The sequence below is a fragment of the Corvus hawaiiensis genome, chromosome 12, assembly GCF_020740725.1.
Source record: "Corvus hawaiiensis isolate bCorHaw1 chromosome 12, bCorHaw1.pri.cur, whole genome shotgun sequence".
In the NCBI taxonomy this organism is placed as follows: domain Eukaryota; kingdom Metazoa; phylum Chordata; class Aves; order Passeriformes; family Corvidae; genus Corvus; species Corvus hawaiiensis.
In genome coordinates this window covers 11962211-11983113 of record NC_063224.1, presented here as the reverse complement: position 1 = coordinate 11983113, position 20903 = coordinate 11962211, and the positions used below count along the sequence as shown (strand labels likewise).

General features: G+C 34.3%; 1 long non-coding RNA gene across 1 annotated transcript in view; it reads right to left on the bottom strand.

Annotated features, from left to right (window-relative positions):
- Positions 1-16250, bottom strand: part of LOC125331893 — a 262213-nt gene extending 245963 nt beyond the window's left edge. The window contains exons 1-2 of the long non-coding RNA XR_007206254.1: positions 15988-16250; positions 11516-11591 (exon numbers count right to left, since the gene is read on the bottom strand). This is a non-coding gene — a long non-coding RNA (uncharacterized LOC125331893). The remainder of the gene's footprint in view (positions 1-11515; positions 11592-15987) is intronic.
- Between the last annotated feature and the right edge of the window lie 4653 nt (positions 16251-20903).

The window sequence follows — 20903 nt, the reverse complement described above, 5'->3', positions numbered from 1 at the left end:
ACTGAAGACTAGAGCTACAAGTTATAACTACCCATTTTAGAATAAATTAAGAAATATATTGTGCTTTCAAACAATGATGGTCATTTTTATTGAAGCAGTTGAGCACTATCTCCTGAGCAGCAACAAGTTTCTACATCATGCAGCTCACCTTGAGCTGGCATAGTACAACCCAGAATTTACAGACAGCAGTCTTCCAATACAGGAGAACACAAACAGCTCTAGGTGGGCTGAGGAAGTATTTTAAAAGCAAAACAACAACTGCCTCACACAAGCTCTCAGTACTTTGTCTCCAGAAAGCTTTAATCAGGATTACATTTTTGCATTGAATATATACTTATGTCTTATCTCCTGTAAGGTTGTTATCTTACCAGACCCTGAATCTGTTTTACTACTAAAATATCTCACCAATGAGCACCCACAGCTTCCTATAATCAGTTCACTTTAACCTAAGCATATTAAAGAATCAATATTAAGAGGGGTAAAGAAGTGTCATCCTGCAACATTGTTTCTGTTTGCAAGAGTCAGGTGAACTCCGTGTTTAACTCCTGCTAGTTTATAACACAAAAAACACAGTTTACTAGCAGGAAGAAGTGAGACAGAAGCATTAAAGAGTGAGAGAACATCTACCTATAAATTAAGATCTTAGAGGTGGGAGTGCTCAATTACACTACTACTCCAGTAAATCTGCATACTTTTAAATATAAACCTGATTCACAGGCACCCCCAGCTTAATTCCCACCTTCATAAATTCTGCACAAACCATATATCATAAGAAAACAGCAAAAAGGGGTTTGCATAACAGCATTAAAATGGATTGTTACGTTATAATGACTCACCTGCTAAAGGTAAAGCCTCCCACTGCTTGTAACTAGAGCCAGATTCATCATCTATTTTGCAGGCAGATTAAATTTGTGAGAGCACAAGTAAAACACGAATGTATGAAAAGTTATGCAGTGCCTCTTTCTACTCCTCAGTTGGACAAAATCCTGGTGAACATTAGGAATGGGGCACAGAGTTTCTTAGTGTGTCTTTAGAATCTAAAGACCTATTTCCCTTGATATAATTTCTGTAGCAAATTGCATGTCAAAAAGGTAACCAATGTATGAAAAGTACTCTTATTCTTTCAGTGTGAAAATTAGGTGCAAGTTAAACTGAATCCAAACATAGGAGAAAAGAAAAAAAAATTGAGAAACAGAAGTGTCATGTAGAGCAATGACAAAGATATCCTGAAGGACAGAGACTAAGGAAACCCTACACTTGCTTCTGTGACACAGAGCAGAGAGATCACTGTGACAGAATCTACTAAAGCTACAGCTAGTTATTAAACTACAGTTTTGAGGTCACGCCTCAGAGCTGACGAATATTTACCCATCTGCAGTTCAAACACCGAGGGAATGCTTATGCTGAGAAACACTTTCCCAGTTTTCTCTACATACCTGCTTGGCTTTTAGTGAAACAAAAGTAACTCAAAAGCCCTGATCCTAAATGAGCTAGAGGATGCAGGTTTTATTTGTGTTTCCATTCGAACAAATCAACTACTACATAGAAACTGTACCCCCCACCAAGTGATCGATCCTTTCTGCAACAGTAACTAGCAGGAAACAGGGTTGTCCCTGGGAAAGCATAAAATGATACATTTTTCAATCTCCATTAACCTTCAAAATCAAATTAATTCCATCACCGCTCCTTGATAAGGGAGTGCTTTTTTTCTCTGCAGATTTATCTATCTGCCTTTTGAGATTTTGATCACCCACAACTGCACCACAGTAATGAATTCCTCAGTTACACTTCACGTTCTCTAAAAGTTTGAGACTCTCACTTATTTTTAATAGCGCAGAGAAATAACAAAGCTTCATTTGGCTAAGGCATCCAGTATTTGATAACTCATAAGGTCCTGTTCATTTCTGCACCATGCCCTTCTGATCACCTCACTTGGGGCGTTAAGCTCTAGCTTGCTGTTTGACAATCAAATTTATCATAAATCTACAACACTTAGAGCTGTAATGAATCCCATTTTAAAGTAATGTTAATAAAATACAATTAAAATGAAAACATTTTAGACAGTTTAGAACATTAACAAAGCCTTACTATTGCCTGCCAACTCCAGAAGCAAACCTGATATCTCCTGGTTAGAGTATGGAGCAGGACATCTTGTTTTGACATGAACAGCGTTAAAGACTGAGGCCCTCAGTGACGATGGTCTGTGTATCCTAAATAAATCAAATACTGCTTTGAAATGCTGTAAGGTTTTCTAGTGCAACGGGGATGTAACAGACTTCAGCAAGGATAACACATTCTTTTGAAAAAAGAGGCAAGACTAAAGCTAAAAGTATGATTTTTCCATAACTAACAAACATAAATTTCTTTGCTGGTTTGTGTGAATATTTTATAAATAACCAAAAGCAGTTCTAAGAGTTTCCTAAAACTATTACACAATTCAATTAAATTTACTTAAAAATATATTAACTAGTCATGATAACTAATATTATTTAAGCACCCGAATTTAAAGTTGACATTTAGACATCTCTATTTCACAAGTATAATTCATATATATAGGCTAAGAAAAAGTGCTGCTATTCAGCAGAAGCATGACCTCACTTAGACTTAAAGAAGTGCTCCATTTAAACCCAATGTTTATACGTGACAGAATTGAAAAGCATATCTTTGAAGAAAAACAAGAACTGAATTTGCAGACATGGCATTACCCAATCCTGGTTTTGCAGAGCTGCTGACCTAATACTCCGCCTGAATTAATGAGGACTGTGCCTATAAATCAAGCCTGTGTTGTCCTCTCTGGTACAATTCAGCAATTTCAGTTTCAAGGAACAAAACCAACAAGTGAACATTCCTAAGAGGCAGACCTTGATCACACTCCTGGAAACGTGAACTTACTGTGATCCTTGAATAGGAATTAAGTCGCTAAGAGATATCTGTTAAACATTGCTTTCATCCTTTAGTTTATTTGAATAAAACCACATTTTATGTCCACTGTTTCTAGTCAGTTTTATTTCTTGCCAGTAGAACTCTTATCTGAAATTATGCTCCCAATTACAACCTTTAAAATCAACAGCATTCAGGCTAATATAGCTATAGAAAGCTCCCTTACTAAATCTGATGAAAAATTGATATGGATGAAGAGGGGAAGAGACAAAAGAAACATTCCATGAAATATCTTAAAAGGGTGGATTTAATATAAGCTATCCAAAACCATGAAAGTTAGAATAACTCTAGTTCATTTCAAGATTAAATTGGAGGAAGATTTTTTTTTCTCAACCTACATTTCAAGACAACCTTAGAAAATATCTGGAAAGCATTTGTCACCTTTCCATTCTGTGTAGTCGACTGTAATCTAGATTACTTAATATGTTCTGTTACACAAAAATAATCATATAATTCGACTCAGTTGCTTTGCATGGCATTCTGGAAAATATTTTAAGGCATTCAGAAATATAATCCTTACTGCTCTCCATCATCATATACTTTCACTTGCAATGTTCCTTCCCCATGTTGTCTTACAGGGTTGCAGCATCCAGCAGCCATGCTCAGTGCACACATCTGTAATTCTCTATGTTGGCAAAAAACAAAGGAGGTTTTAGGAATGGACAGACTTTTTTCTTCCAATCTTATGCAAGAAACTGACTGGGATAGGACCAACCTGATCATCTTTTATTTGTCAGTATTTTTTCATCACTTATAGCTACCATCTTTAGCTTCTTTTTGCAATTCCACAGTGTAGAATTTTATTTTGCATTACTACAAGAATCCATAGAATATACACAGAAATATCAATTTATCTCTAAGGGAATAACTGGTGCTTTGAAAAGCTTTCTAAAAAATAAGCCATATGATTTTTAACAGCAAAAAAAAGTCTTAAACACACCCTGTAGGACTGCACCGATTTGGGGTAGGATGGGGGGAGAGTTAATGCTCAAATGCTGTAGTGCACTCTACACACAAACAGTAATAAAAATCTATCACTTAATCATTTACATGTTGTGTAAAACAGCAGTCTCCTTTTAGTTAAGAGCTACTTTATGTTGTTTTCATCGATACAAATGTTGCCCAAGTGATTGTGTGGGAGAATACAAGAACAGACTGTAATAAAATTAAAAATAACTTTCCAAGGAAATAGTATTTGGAAGGATTAATTACACAAGTTCAGACAGGAGGCCATATGCTTTCCCCTCTCTTTTCTATTGAGCATACAGTATGCCTGTAATAAAACAGGAAGGGGAAAAAAGCTGGTCAAAGCAAACTGTTTCAAGTACCAAGTAATGATTCAAGATATCTTTACAATTTTGTGTGCCTGAATATATTTTATCTATTCATTTGACTTCTATGCTAAAACTTTTATCAGCTCCGTTCATTTGTGGAATAAAATAGCCCTTTGCCACTACTCCCATATAGCAGGTATTTCTTGAGTGCTAAATACATGGGAGAAGTTGGTAGTGTGGGTATATTTCCTCCTTACATCAAATTCTCTACTCCAAATATAAGATTTACTTGCAAGAACACAGAGGCTGTCACAGATCACGGCTGCAACTACTGCAAGCATAAGAACTTTAACAAAGTCTACAAGAATTAGGTGCCTTTATAAGCTTTCCATTTAAGTAGTATATAGCAAAGAAAGCCACTGTGACTTAACAAAACTTCACTAAAACTTCACATTAACATGCTAAAACAAAAAAGTATATGTTCAAGTGTTTTTCTGATTTGGGGTCCAAAGGCTCAGTTTCAGAAAATGGGCTACTTTTTCATTTGCATGAGAAAATCTTCGCTTAATTTAATCAGTTTAATATTTTCAAAACTATAACATTGATTTTGTAAGCAACTTGATGGGAGTTAAATAAAACTTTCTAGCAGAAAAAGCAGAGCAGAGGTACAAAAATAACCAGAGAGACTTTTATCCCAACTAAGTCATAGGCAATGTGACCAAGAAGTCAAAATTATTCAGACAACCAGTATTGTGGATGCTGTCTTTTTATTCAACTAAATCTAGAAGGTTTTTAAAGTAATAAGTTACCTGTATGTTTCCAATTAATTCCTTAAAAGCTACATAAACACATGAAAATTCAGTTTAAAGTATGATGAAAAACTCAATGACATAACTTAACATTATTAGAGATCACAGTAGTCTATGGCCCCAGAATATAATGTTGGAAGAACAGTTAAGTTTTAGTTCTCATTCCATGACCCCATGAAAAAAACCAAAACAAAAAAACTAAAGCAAAACAAAACCACCAACACCAAGACCCAAAGCCTCAAATGCCCTATGCTCTGCAAGAAATCACAGTTTCCTTGGAAAATAATTTATTAAGAAATGTTAAGCTGTTCTAGACAAAAAAAAAAAAAGAAGAAATTAAACAACTGATCAATAACATATTATTCGAGTATTTGAATATAGTGCTAGGAAAAAACCCTGTAGAATTACTAACACTTATTAGACGACAGGAAAAACTGGAATTACTTCCCTTGTTCTCTCCATTTCAGTTTGTTTGAAATCTTATTTTATGTAATAACATAACGATGCACTGAAAGTTTTTTACAAATGTAAATCCATCACATCTAAAGTGAAAAATCCACTAAGAGTAAAGCCAGTTTCTATACTTACGTTCGAACGTAATGCACTACTCTGTCTAAATCATAGGGGAATAAGGCACTTAAAATAGGGTGTCACATTTCGAGGTAATAAATAGCAGATTGATTCAACCTCCCAGTTGATCCTGCAGTTTACTTACATACAAGATGGAAAATAAAGTACTAAAGCCACTGTGATTTACTTCTCAGAAATGAGACACTCTATATTAGTGCAAATGAATGCAAAAGTCCTGCATTGACAATTTATTGCATTCTTAGGCCAAGCCCTGATTAGATCAAATTGCAGTCTTTCTGAGCACACCAAATGAGCCTCACTGCAGATTCCAGTCAACATTATCTGTTATATATTAAAAAAACCCAACCCCAAACAAAACCATAATGAACCCAAAACTCTAAGCCAAGTTTCTGCAGTCCATTCTTTTTCAAAGCATGTTTTTCTCCCTCTTTGTCACTAATTGGGGAAAGGTGTTCTACCCCAAGAGAAAACCCATTACTTAAGAATGTTTACCTATGAGATTTTTTTCTAGAAAGTCTTACCTAAAATAGTAGAATCTGGAGGAATTAATTCTCAACATCAGTTAAACTCTGAAGTCAGTGAAACATTCTCTCCACTACTGATAGGATAAATGGAACTGAGATACAAAATGACATTTAATAATAACACCCCAAAGCGTTCTAAACCAGCAGCAGTCCTTATAGTCCTATGTGAAAAACAGAAAACTAAAGTACCGAGGACAACAGGTGTCTGTGCACTTGGGCTCCATGAGCTCAGCATCAAGGGCTTCAAGGCCACAAATTCATGGCCTTCAGTTCAGACTCTGTTAAGGAAGACCAAAATTGCATTTGAATTTAAGGGCATCTTCACTAATAAACTCAAGAGAGCATCAGAACCATTTCAGAATTCCCATAGCTAGGGCAAATCTCTTATTCACATGACTTGAAAAGGTTTTTCATTTCACACCACAGGAACCACTTCCCCCAGCCTCTTTCCTCTTAGGATACTTTGGAGAAAAATATGATTATTTCACTTTTTACCACCCAGTGGCTTAAAAATACGCAGATTTTGTACTAGTAAGACATTTGCTTGTATAAATATATATGTATATATGACTTTAAATAGTAGGAAAAATCAGGTTTTTTCAGGTGACCTATATGCCTGTATTTTCTCAGTCCATAGACATACAAACAGCTGCTTAAACAGCATCTCCCTTACACAGACTTTTTATATTCAAAATTACACAAGATCCACTTTCCAAGGATGTTTGTTAAATACAGTGCTTCTGCAAACAAAAAAACCCTGAGTGTATGGGTGAATAACTATGTACATATTCAAGAGAAGGCAATACTGCTGTAGAGTACTAGAATCAGCAATATTTCAATACAGTTCTAGTCAAAAAGTGGGTTTCTATAACTATCTACCACCTTTTTGCAAAATGTCCGATGTCTGCCAGTGTACAACCACACATGAAAGGCCCTTGTCTTCAAAACCTAAACTGGCAGAATTTTTTTATAAAATGAAGGGCCTTGAACAAGAAGTAGGGAGTAATTCAGTACTTTAATCTACTAAATATTTTAAAGGTTTGTCATCTGCACTTTAATGTCTATCTTTTTACCAGGTGCATAATAGCTTTAACACTGTAAAAAGAAGGAACTAACATATCTCCTATGCCATAAAACACTAATCAGTGTAAACTTCAAAGCTTTTACTTGAGAGTGTAAACTTCTAAGAAAGATTAGATAACTACTGAGCAGGTGCAATCCAGGAACAAAAATAGATGGAAACATAATAAAGGAAGTCAGACAAAGCAGTTGCTAAATAAAAATTCCCTTCTTATTAAAGAGGAATGACCATAGCAAAAAAGAAATTTAGATGTAATTACCACATATTATAAGGCTAACTAAGCATTTTGCAGATATTTATTGAAAATATGAGTTCACCATCTGCACAGATACTGATATTGTCTTCTCTTGCAGTCATGTTCAACATAGTCTATAAAAAATTAAAACTTAACTATATGCACATTAAAGGCTGCAAGACACAGTCTTAAATTGCAGAATATTTGATAATACTTTTTAAAAAATTACTACTTTATATAAAGCATTCAATCCTTGAACTCCAATGTTGCAATATTCATTGAAGCCAAAAGTTTCATAACCTCCTCCCATTACATTCAAGTAATAATCACATACTGAAGCACACACAGGCACCCTGGTGAATTACAGAACTAACCTAATGGGATTAAGTTCACACTTAAGTATTTTTAATGAGTACTGTTCACTTCTTACTTTCCATTGTGAGCTAGAACTAAGCGCAAACAGACAAACCTAAGATATATATACATGGAAAATGTTATTTTTGCCTCATGACAATGCATTTTATTGCCACACATCCAAACTGAAGAATAGAAAAGCTTTGTATTTCATTTTCTAATTTTCAAACAAAATGTTTGATTGTCCTCACGTGTAGAGAAGATGGTCAAGTGGTAATAAAGCGAGGGCTTAGGATGAAGAAATAAAAGCATGAGCCCACTTGCCACAACTCTCACCAAGATCTACAGAATTAACCATCACTAGAAGAGGATAGTTTACAAAAAGCTAGCTGCATTTATGATTTTTTTTTTTTCAAGTGTACATCCTAATTTTTCTGTTTTCCTGAAATTCCACATCCCTTTCCATTATATGTAAGTACATACTTTTTTGCATGTTTGGTTTGGGATTTTTTGTTTCTCTTTCTCTTCCAGAAGCTCAGAAAGTTTGGCTCCATCAATCAGTCAGACCAACTAGACTGTTTTGTCACCATATCCTATATTATAAAAACATTAGGTATTTATAATGGAGTATCTCTCTTTCTTTCAGAATAAATGGCCTGTTTTCCTGAGAAATTGAGTTGTTCTAGCCTCATTACTCCCATTAACCTGTGAATTTAAACCAGCTAACATAAAAATAAAAGTTGCAGGAAGCAGCTTGATCAGAAAAACACTTTCATTATTTTTCTAAAACAAAGTACAGAGACTTTTAGATAAAAACTGAGGAAGCTGACATCTATGTAATCTATTAAACTGTACTGTTAATTCCGCACAAAATCTGTTTATTTGCAGAGGGCACAGCAGAAGCATATGCTACACTAAAATTCCCATAGAACTTTCAATACAATGTCCTGCCTCTCAGAAAGGATATTTACTGCATAGGAGGCAGATTTTAGCTAATTTTGATCTGTGCAAAGAAAACAACCAGCATCCATAATATGGCCATCACATTCAAATAGAGATTTCTTTAGGTAGTGTTTGAAATGTCACGAATTGCTTAGTGCAGCACCCTCAAACTGCTTTTACAGTATAAGGATCTGAATGAAGCTGCACTTAAGTCAGCCAGTGATGGGAATCCTACAACAAAAAAATCACATGTAAAATCCTGGGCATGCTCCCATTCACTGGAGAATTTATAGTGGTTAGTAGGCAGTAACCTTCCTCAAGTAGCTCTTCTCCTGGTGCATATAAACTAATTTAATACATTCACATCAACATCCTACATACCACATCCTTATCACACTGCTGCCACTTCATCTTTTCTATTGGAATACTGTCACGTTTCACTCCCAGAGAGTTCTGGGCATTAAACCAGAGAGAACCTGAATCATTATAAAATAAAAGTGCCTGATCTTTCAGGTAAAAAATGCTAAAGTATATGTTCAACAACTTAGTGGGACTAATAGATATTTTCTGTATTTTGCTCAGATAAAGCTATTATCCCTATCTTTGCTTATTAAACCTACTAACAACATGGCATCTGTAAACAGATAATCTGGAGTTGTCTACTCATAGTTTACCTGTCTAACATTTTAGATAAAACAGATACATCTCTAACTGGAAAACTATCCAGTCAAACCTTTTCAAAAGATGCCATCTCAGTTTGGCACAAAAATCTTAGAATGCTCTTTTCATTTTTATTCTCAAGATGACATGAAGTATATCATAGCAAAGAAAATTACATCATTATGTATCTATCCAACACACCTGCTATGCAACAAACACCTGTATTACATCTGACCTTCCAAGTAAACTGAAAATCAAGGAAACTTTTATTCCCATTAAAATATCAAAGGTAGGGGGTTTTTTTCTATTTCACCCAGTTTAAAATGATATATAGAAAAACTTAGATAGATATTGTTACCTTCAGGTTAGCTACCATTGTAACTTTCACACATAGACCTCGTTCATTTGGAAGCAAGTTGCCAGTAAAGCATGCAATTATACACTCAAGGTACACACTGGTCCAGGAAAGCCATATGCACAAGAGGAAATGAGGGAAACAAGAGTCTCCAGTACGTGGTTTTCCAGAGAGAGCCTTTCTTGGACCACTGTGAGTGGCTCCAGCAGGGCCTGCTCTACCAAGGGAAGGCAGGGGATCTGCCCAGACTCTCAACTGGCAAGTGGTAAGAATGCAAAAAAAGGGCATTATACCAAAATCTAAGCACCTGCCATTTCAGATTGGTACCAGTCACTAATGGGCACAAAAGCATGGGAGGTGTCAGAGAAATTGGCAAAGAGGTCACGGCGAGAGGATTGTTCCAGTAGAAGAAATCCCTCTAGTTCAGCGAGACCAAGCATAGGTCACACAAGTACTGTTTAGATATCCATCATTCATTTTCCTGATTGTGGACAAAGAAATCTGCAGGATTACAATCAAGCCACTTTAATTCAGAAATGTTGTTAATTCCAAATTGTATCACAGTATACTTGTTGCAGCTTTATATTTCTGGTAGCTATAAATAAAAAAGGGAATTGAATTGCAGATAGTACTTGATACTCTTCTTCCCTGGGGCCACTAGACAGATGAAACAAAAGTTCTCACTTTCAAAATGCCAACAAATCCAACGAAAGATACTGTGTAGAGCAAGGGGCAAAATGCAAATTGAGCAAGTAAGGACACAATACAAAAGACAACTTTGCATTAAGGTGGCAACCTATCTAAATTACAAATGTAGGAAACCCTCATTTCTGCATTAAAATAATAAGTAATATAATAATCACTTTGTCCCCTTTCTAAGGAATAAGCCATTACTATGCTGTCTATAAAACTGTCACTTGGTGATGCTGCGTAGCTGCTGCTACTGAATAGCAAAACTCATCCAACTTTCATTTATTTTGAGTTGTGAAAAAAGGAAACTAATGAACTCTGAATAATTAAGACATTTATAATACAAAACTAATGTGTCTATATATGGCCTAAGATTCTTATCTGATATGGCTAAAATAACCTACAATTTTTAAGCATGAGGTCCTTAATTTCTTTTCATAGGTAGATGTAATTTCCTTTTTTATATCGAATATTTCATACTCTGTGAATTATTTTTACTGATCAGCTACCCTAATTTAGCAGTGTAAAACAAAATGAAAAAAAACCCCTGAAATACCTAAACTAAAAAACTTTATTTAAGGTACTATGTACAAAATAAACCCAGTGATTGCTTGTTTTGTGGAATAGGTATACAAAAGAAAATCAAATAGAATTCATCGAGACAGAAAGTGATGCATGAGGCTATTAACTTCTGAGACATGTCAATAAAAACAATAAAGCAAGATACTTTGAGTCTAGCTCTCCTCCATTTGAACAACTAGTTTAACTAGGTAAGAGAAACTGCTTATTTGCTAGACAGAAGCTTGGGAATATAAGAATATATGCATTAGCTAGATATTTTTATTAAAGCAGAATGTGTATATATATAAATCAGAAAATCTCAAATAGAAAGCACAACTTCAAACCATTTTTATATGAAAGCTTCTAGTTTCAAGCAAGTATCTGCAAGTAACAAATATGGTTTTATTAAGCAACATATAGACAGTTGTTCTAACAAAGGACACCTGAACAATGAATCACAAACCCCACTTGTAAATTGGCTGAGGCTATTCCAACATACCTGTCAACTCTAAATCTTTGTCCAACAGATAATCAGAGATGAGTTTTGATCAAGAGGTCTCCTACAGTAGAAGGGCCTACAGGTATAAAAGAAATGTGTTGTTTAAACAAAACTATAACTAAACCACAGCATCTCACACAGTAAAGATCCACAAGTAGTTGTTACAGGTTTTTGTTGATGACAGTGCCACTCTTTCCTGAGTACATTTCCAAGTATTCCGTAGGTTTATATCCTTATTTTAGCTTACTAATTGACACAGTAGAAACTGAAATTTCCCCTAATAATAGCTATTAGCTGATAGCAAAAAGGCTTGTCCTTCCTATGCGCTGACCAGGTCACACAAAGAAGGGGAAGGTGAGTAGCCATATTAAAACGCTTTCTCTTTCCCCAAATCCCTCAGGGAAGGTCCTTACCACTGTGCCAATAAATTTCTTATGGCTGCCTCCATCATAAATACTCTGATTAAAATGTAAATTCAACCAACCTATCAGCTTCCCATTAAGAGGACTCTTTAAAAACACCATTAATCAGCTGAGAGATATGTAGTGAAATACCACTTATCAATTCTAACTGCTTATGACAGTTAACAAAGCTTTATATTTGCCCCAAACATGTGCTGATCTATCAATTATGCCAGGGTTCACTCTCACGCTAATTGTACATTTTCTTCTCTAATGCATTTTTGCTGTTATCTCATAGGCTAATGAAAGCTGGGAAATCAATACATATAAATTATACATGCAAAGAAGGACTGCTGTGAACATAAAGTTTCTAATTAATTGCACTTGATTAATTTATATCCTTTAATTATCTTGCTAAGCCACAAACAACATAAATATCCTTGCAATCTGGTTATTGCTATGTCAGTCATAAAAAAAAGCAGACACAGTAAATCTATGAAATCTAGCAAACTCCATTGCCAAAAACCATAGTATGGCATAACACATAAATATAACCGGACTTACTCAAGACACCTATGAATAATTTTACTGTGACAAATTACCACTAAATATGTTGTATAGTTATTTGATTAAGGTTATAATGATGTTATAACTTTACATGTAGCATACAGGGTAAGCAAAATGCAGGCTTATGGAGGTTTTTAGTTGTATTTATAAAACAAATCTGCAATAGACATGTAAGTGATAATGATATCTGATTGGTTAGGGCCAAGGATCAAATTATCAATATTCTAAATTAAGGCATTACTGCTTTTCTGCACTTAAGATTACATGGCAATTTGTTTGCAGACTTATCTGAAAGCCAGAAATGCACACAATCAGGACCTAATAATGATATACCCAACTCTAAGCAGAGTTAAATAAGAGTTACCATACTGTCTTTTGTAAGAGGCAATTGGCCAAATATAAATTCTTCCATTATGTGAGTAGCTGTAATTGTAAATACTTTTTTTTCCTTTCAAATTTTGTCCACTTTGGTAAACCAACCATATGTCACTGTTGTGAAATCTAATCCTATCAATCCACCAGACTTGCTCTTTGTCCTACACAACAGCATATTACTGAATATCTGTATCTACAACTTTCATAAACGTGTAAAAAGAAACTGTATCTGTCTACAGGGAGACTCAGACAGAGACCATCTGTCAGTGACTAAAGCTATTCTTTAAAAAAGAAAACATTCATCTGGGATTTGCCCTTTACAGAGTAAACCCACTTAACCTCCCAATAAGATTAACTGTTATTTGTTTCCATTAAACAAAAATGACCATGCTAATATGCATTTAATAGCACCAACAATGAGAGAAACATGAACTTTAACAATTTTTGAATTCATTAAAGTTGTAAAATATGTTATTTAATGACGGCTATTTTATTATTTGTAAATATTTTTTTTTTCATTTCAAGCCTTCTTGCCCAAAGTTGAGGTTAAAAATATTTTTTTTTTTAAATCAGGGTAAATATTGAAAGTAAGACAGCAGGCTCTTGAGTCTTCCACATAATATAGATAACAATGACCATATATAAATTAAGTCTGAATAATGTGTATAAAAACCCAATACCTTTGGAGCACTGATGATTTTCACCTGTGCCCTCAACATCCAGGCATTTACAAAGAAAGGTATTTAACTAGATTGATTATACGAGGCTGTCTGAGTAGAGTTAGTGCAATGTAATGGAGACTGTACTCTGTGCTTCTCTTTGCAGCAGCACAAATCACTGAACCAGCCTGAAGCTATACAGAAAAATACCTTAATGTCTCCTCTTGGGCTGACAAAACACAGTAGTACTGTCATGTGAGACTGCCTCTTCTGCTGGGGAAAAACACAGTAGGAGAAACCTTTAAATGTAGGCAACCCCTTAGCTCCCAATATTGTCTTGTGCTTATTTTGTCAGACCAAGTTAGTGAGATGTACAATAGCATTAAACAGTATCCTAAAACATGAAGGGGTGAAGTGCAAAATCCCTCATAAAATTAATTCCTGGGTCCCTGCCTTCCTGTTTTGCTCCTAACTCTACCTCTAAAGTAACCTAGATAAGAAGCACAAAAGGTGTCCTCCTCCCCTTAGGAGAAGCTTGAGGAGAGCTCAATAAAGCCTGTTTCTACTCTAGGCATAATTCAAATCTTACTGGAGCCAGTGGGAATATATTCACCAGGTTCAGTTAGCCTTGCATCCAGCTTTCTTCATTAATGGTAGTGGCACTATGCAATCAATAAACATTAAGACAAAGCAATCATACAATCATTTTCTCAGTGAGAAATTGGCATATGCTATAAATAAGAAGAAATAAATTGATGAGGGGAGTCATTATTACAATTCAGCACAGCTAAAGAAATTGTTCCTAAAACAGAGAACCCAGAAAATACAGGCTTCCTCCTCCTCAAACACAAAGTATATTAAGAAACAGAACCAAAATGCTTTAGGCATGTAAGTCTCTACCTATTCTAAGAGTCAACTGATGCATTACTTGAATATACTGTATCTAAGATCCAACATCAGGGGAAAAAATCTTACAGTATATACAGAGTTATACAGAAGCAGATATTTTAAACTCAGGTTTAGTAGATTCCAAATCTAGATCAGGATGCATCATCGGTCATTTGAAATCTGCTAAAATCTCCTTGTGTTGGACAGGTGGTAAGAGCACAACCTTTCAAACAGTGGAATCAATCCTTTGATATCATCTGCATTGGCTGCTGATCATCTCCTGTAAGGGAGCAGATTCAGACTGGCAGTGCCCAGTGTTTGTGTGCTGTCTGTAAAGCTACAGCCAGACAATGAACTCAGTGTTTTCATTACTTTACAGAAAAAACAGTGAAGAGTGAAATTGAGAAAGGCGTGAATTAACAAGGATCATGTTTAGCTACCGATAAAGTTGTGACATAAGACTTGCCACGTGCCAGACAGTTCCAGCACAGAACAGTCAGAAGTCACTAAGAAGGAACTGAAGGCAGCAGGAAAAGCCTTTATCCATCCAAAACCCATCAATTCATCTAAGGAAAAGCTTTGGAGTATGTAACTTCCACTAGAGTTCACTGGATTTGACGCTTGAGATATAAAGCACCTAGATAGAAGCAGGGTACTGAGGTTTGACTACAATTACCTTATCTTTCCTATTTTTAGTGACAGGACCAGATTATTTTAAGTGCATTTTATAGAAAACCCTTCTTTACTGAAATATAAAGACTGTAATAAAGACAATACAATGTTTTGAAACTGTTTTAAATCCTTCACTCAGCTTTGCTTCTACAGATTTAACATGTAGGGGTTCTAATCTTACTGCTACTAATTAGAGCTTTAGTGTAATTGTGCCAACAGGGTGCTTGGCATAATAATTACTATTGAGAGATTCTGGTGGAGCAGTAACGTGCCCACATAATACAGATATGTCTAATATTATACAGCAGTCACCTTTGTATGTTGACTCTTAAGTTGGATTTTAACCAAGTAAGGGGTTATTTTGCCTTTATTATAAAGCTTAAAAGGCATATACATATGTATGATTTGGGTATTTACTTTTCCCTCTTGATTCTTTTGAATATTAATTAGGCAGAGGAAAACTAGAATGCACTTCATTTCACATCCTTCATAATTTAGTCTAGTTTGGCATGGGAAAATGAACAAAAATGCTTATGTTGGCAGGTCATAATTTTAATGTAATATTAGACTTTCTTAGGATAATGTCCTCAGCTGCAAAGTTTACCATAATATACAATAAACAGAACTAAAAACAGAGGATGAGTAAGACTTAAAAATGTGCATTTAGAAAGTGCCTGTGCTGCATTCCATTACAGTCCTACTGGTTTTGAAACAAATCTTTATGTAACTACGTGAATAAATCTATTCAGTGAAATACACAAGACAAACTTAAGGGACAATGCAGGAACACTAACAAAGATATAGAAGAGCATTTTTGATCACTTAGTAACATTTACTATCTTACTGTCTAACAAGTTTCAGATAATGAAACTTTGTTAATGATGTAAATCTATAGTGAAAGAACACTTACCAGCATTGAGATGTTTTGTTTGGTTTGTGTTTTTTAACCTCTAGAAATATCAGCTTCAGCCATACAATCATTAAAAGAATAAAATCTTAATTATGGATATGATTACAGATATAACAAGGACTTCAAGAGCAATTCAAACATGTGAACCCTGTACAATATCATAAGATAAAAAGTAATAGGCATTTTCAGATTAATTGAAGCATCTTCTTTAAAAAAAATAGTGTACTCTTTAAAATAAGAAAACGTACAGCATGGAGCCTGAACCAGAGCTTCATCTAGAACAGACAGGCTTGTTTTTACTGCCCCTTAGTGCTTCCCTTTTAAAGTGACAGGAAACCAATTTCTGATTACAAATCAATAGGTTAGCACACTATCATCAGAGAGTAAATTTAGTTGTTGCTATTAGATCATAGAAGAGGGCATCAGAAAAGAGCAGCTGTTGCCATTTTGATGGATACAAAAACCAGTAAACAGCATTTCTTTTCTACAAATCCGTATTTTCAAGGAAGAATTTTTACAGTGTAAGTCACATGTGTCTTATTTATCATTTGTGGGTCACCATCAGAAAAAACATCTGTGACAAATGTACCATGTACATGAAGTGCCTAAGTTTAAGTCTCAAAACTAAGAACCACTGAAATGTGCTGTATTAATTAATATAATGGAAACAAAATGTATGTATGTGCCTGTCACACAGAATACCTTTTGATGAAGTCTCTTTTTTCTTTAAGCTTTTAAGATAATCTTAGAGAAATCATCAAACTATAAAAAGAAATCAATAAAACAGAAAAGGTTCCCATCACCCCTAAAAAAATCCATAACTTTTGCATTTTAATAGAGACACTACAAGACTATACCAGTCATTTTCTTTCTGATGTGTTCCTTTGATTTCACTCTTATCTCACAGGACTCTTGACTTTCCTGAGAAAGGGATTATTGAATTGTATGTCTCCCTCAGATGCTCTTGATCATTCAAGTAGTCTGTACTTAAGAACGTTACAGAGTCTGCTCAGCTGCTGGCTCCTTGGGAACTCATCAGGGACTGTCATCTTAATATTAATTGGGTTTTGTGCAGGAATCCAAGTCCCACAATGAGAGGGTTTCAAGAGAGAAGATTATGCCCAAAGCCAGATATAAAGACAAACATATTTAGCACAACAATTATGATAATTGCAGAAACACTCTGAGAAATAAGTAAATCTGATTAAGGGCACTTCTACATGATCAAATATTAATCTGATGTCTTCACTCTAACCTGGTTTGAGCATAAGAGGCTTCTTATGGTTTTATGTATTAACAGATTTGTAGAAGCTGAACTCATAGTACCTAATAATATGGTACATCCAAGTCAATACAGTAAAAGGATCTTTACGGAATGTAATCCACTTAAATTAAAAATAGACACAGATTGAATCATAAAGCTTAAATTAAAATTGACACAGACTCAATCAATAAAACATTTTATATAAAGTCTTGTATAAACTACTGTAACATTTTGCAGTCTCATAGCACAATAACTTGTGTGTATTTATTTTTATTGAATAAAGACTGCATCATTTCAGAACAAAATTATCATAAATACCACTCGGACAAAGACTCAAAAGTTTCCAGACTGACATAATTTCCAGCAAATTAAATACACCTGTATTTGCCAAGGTGAAACTTACCTATCTTTAAAATATGTGGTTTACTTGTAGAGGTTTTAAGTATAGTTAAGTCAGTTCATCATTAAAATCTCTCTGATTTATAGGAACTGTGGGCTAAAACTATATTTTCGTGATGAATAATAACACAGTGGCAGCAAAATGAGGTTTTTTGGCACTGATTTCTCTATGTATACGTGCATGCACATACTTGCATACAAATATATACTAATACAGACCTCTGAATTAAAATTCCATACAAAATAATGTTTAATATTCTGGATGCATTCTATTTAATACTACCATGACAAGTGCATTCAGTTTGCTATGCACAGACCATTTTGAATAAATCTGAAATTAATATATACAATATACACTTGTTAATATAAATTTGCAGAGGTAGAAGCAATGCCTGAGAGCACCTACACTATATTTGCATAATAGTTTAACTCAGATGAAAGCTTCCATGTCTAGCTAAGTTTTCAAAATTGAACATAAAGCATCTGAGAACGATTACAGTAATATATTCAGGGATATAAAGGAGAAGGAAAGAAAAGGAGACTATATCGAAAATTGTAATACAAAAATGAATTATGTCAACATAAGACAGAAACACACAGACATAGATGCCTATCTATCCATCTTTATTTGTAAGTGTTAACCACATATAGGCCTTATGTGAAAGGTAAATCTTGCCAGCATGGCTTACCTCCATAGTAATTAGGCTAGTGTTTCTGCTTTATTAACTCTGATACAACAGTGTCCTGCCCTCTGTCACCAAGGGTACTAATAGATGATAATCACGTAGATTTGGAAACCATACAAACTAAATGATGAAGTGAGATGAAGTGTAGTAATGCAATGAGTTCAAGGACAAGCAATTTAGTCATTTCAATATTCATTTCCAGGATATTAAATAGAAATACCTGAGGAAACTAGACTGCACTCTATCACAATTTTAATAATTTACATTTACAAGCAAATATATCCTCAAATTTTAATGTTTTGAAAATCATATTAAAATGTTTGCCTTATGTAAAGAAAAAATAGCTTACTTTCCCCTAGAAAAAACATTAGAAATATATCTCTTATTTACAAATATAATGAAATCTTTACAAGATTTAGCACTCCCTATGGGCAATTTTAGTTTTGTGTGGGGAGGAAGTATATTTTCACAATCCAGTGACAGCAGGCCCATATTAGTATACTGGAAATACATTTTGATCTGTATTACTACATTTTGATCTATATTACTACAATCTTGAAGATGTGATACTGATTCTGAGCTCCTAACTACAATTTTTCACCCATTAGCCCCGGAGCAATAATACTGCAAACCTACTGTTAACTTTTAAAATCATTAATTATACAGAAATTACACAAAAATATACCTGACAAAAGTATTGACAAAAGTAATTTAACTACAAATAGTTGTCAGCATTTTCTCTTAGAAGTTTTGAAACTGTTAAAACTTGTGATAAATATCACAATTTTACAGTCATTTCAAAGAGGCTTCAAATTCTGAAATGTCTGTTTAGATAATAGATTTTCTTTAAAAAAAATTATCAGCTTCATAAGAGACAATCAAAGCCTTGACCTGAAGGTACTAGGTCTAAATATTGCCACAGTGGTTAACTGTGTTTTCAAATTCTGCCTCATCTGTTGTAATTTATCAATCCTACATTTTCCTTACCACATTTATCTTTTTTAATGCACAAGGCATTTAGCTCCAATGTCTTACACATTCAATGTAAATCTGAGACTCCTAGATTTTTAGAAGGTAGAAATATATTTAATTATGTTTATCAGAAGCCAAATATACTTCAGTATAAACAAACATTTAAAAAAACAGTGAAAAAAATTCTATTAAAGAGAGTGGTTTTAGTTTTTTAAGTAAGTAAACAGGTGAATGCAGCTCCTTAAATATATTGTCCAGTTGTGAGAAATAACAAACCCGGGCTCTTGGGAAAGCAATATGTGTTATTCAAATCAGTCACATTTTCCCAGTAGTTTTCTAAGCCAAGATATTTACCTCAAACTTCTAACCCCAGCATTAATAGTTTTGAATTCTGTTAAATGCAAGTTTCAATAACCAGGCTGCTCGTCAGAAACACAGTTCTGCTGGGCCTATACTGTGCATTTTGAAAGCAAATACTCCACATTCTTTTTCAAACTAAGTCCATTTTTAAACAACACTTGTAACCAAAGAACCTAAAATACTGTTTGTATCTTGTTCGTGCATACTGAAAAAAACATTCCTTCGTTCTTTAAAGTGTTGAGGTAAAAAGCAATATAATTTCAGAGCTTAAATTGAGTTCTGCAAAAAAACTATTTTAAATTATATCAAAACTTTTAGTAGTCTAACAATCTTTCAACCTACAAAAGATGCATTTTACTGCAGTGCCAGAAAATGTATATAAACCACATAATATAATTTCATCTCATATTTAAAAGGTTCAAATGTTATGATTTTTAAAAGGTGTTTCAAAAATTACAGTTTCCATCTTTAAAGAGGAAAGGCTTAACAGACAAAAGAAGTACAGATATTTTGCTAGTAATCATCCAACTAGCTACTTTCTGTTCTGAGGAATTGTCTTTTGTGGTTAGCATGTTTACATCCATTCAATTCTAGATGCAGATTATGGCAATTAGATATTTATCCTCCTTAATGTACACTGTTTTTATTTATGTTGAACTTGAATCCATTATCAGAGACAAAGCTGCATACATATAACCCGAACCAATTGCTGGAGATGAACACAGACTACTGCTTGTTTACTTTGGGTAGACTAATCTTATGGCATGCATTAAAAATGTTGTACTTGTCACTGACTAATACAACAAATTGAAACCTTGGAACAATCTTATTTACTATTCAAGTGCTCCATATTTGATTCTTGCACCAGAATTTTCACTTAACCCTTTTGTTAAATAACTGAATCCTAGAGCAATGCACAGCCACACTGCAATTTTGAAGCTAAATACAAGATAATTTCATTTGTTACAAGCAGTTTTCAATCTACAAGATACATCAAGGTTGCATTAGCTCCTGTATGTTTTTATGCCCTCAGTATGCAGTATATAATTGAATATTTCAACTGGTTTGTACTATTCACACAGCAAGGGTTATTGCTGAAAGAAAAAAACCCCAAACTTTCCCTCATCTGTATTCCATAAATAAAAGGTTAGCTGCTGTTTTTACTTACAGTTTCCAGAATTTTTCTCTTCTAAAATATTTTAGCTCTTAATATTAAAGTTTTATTAGTTATTCTG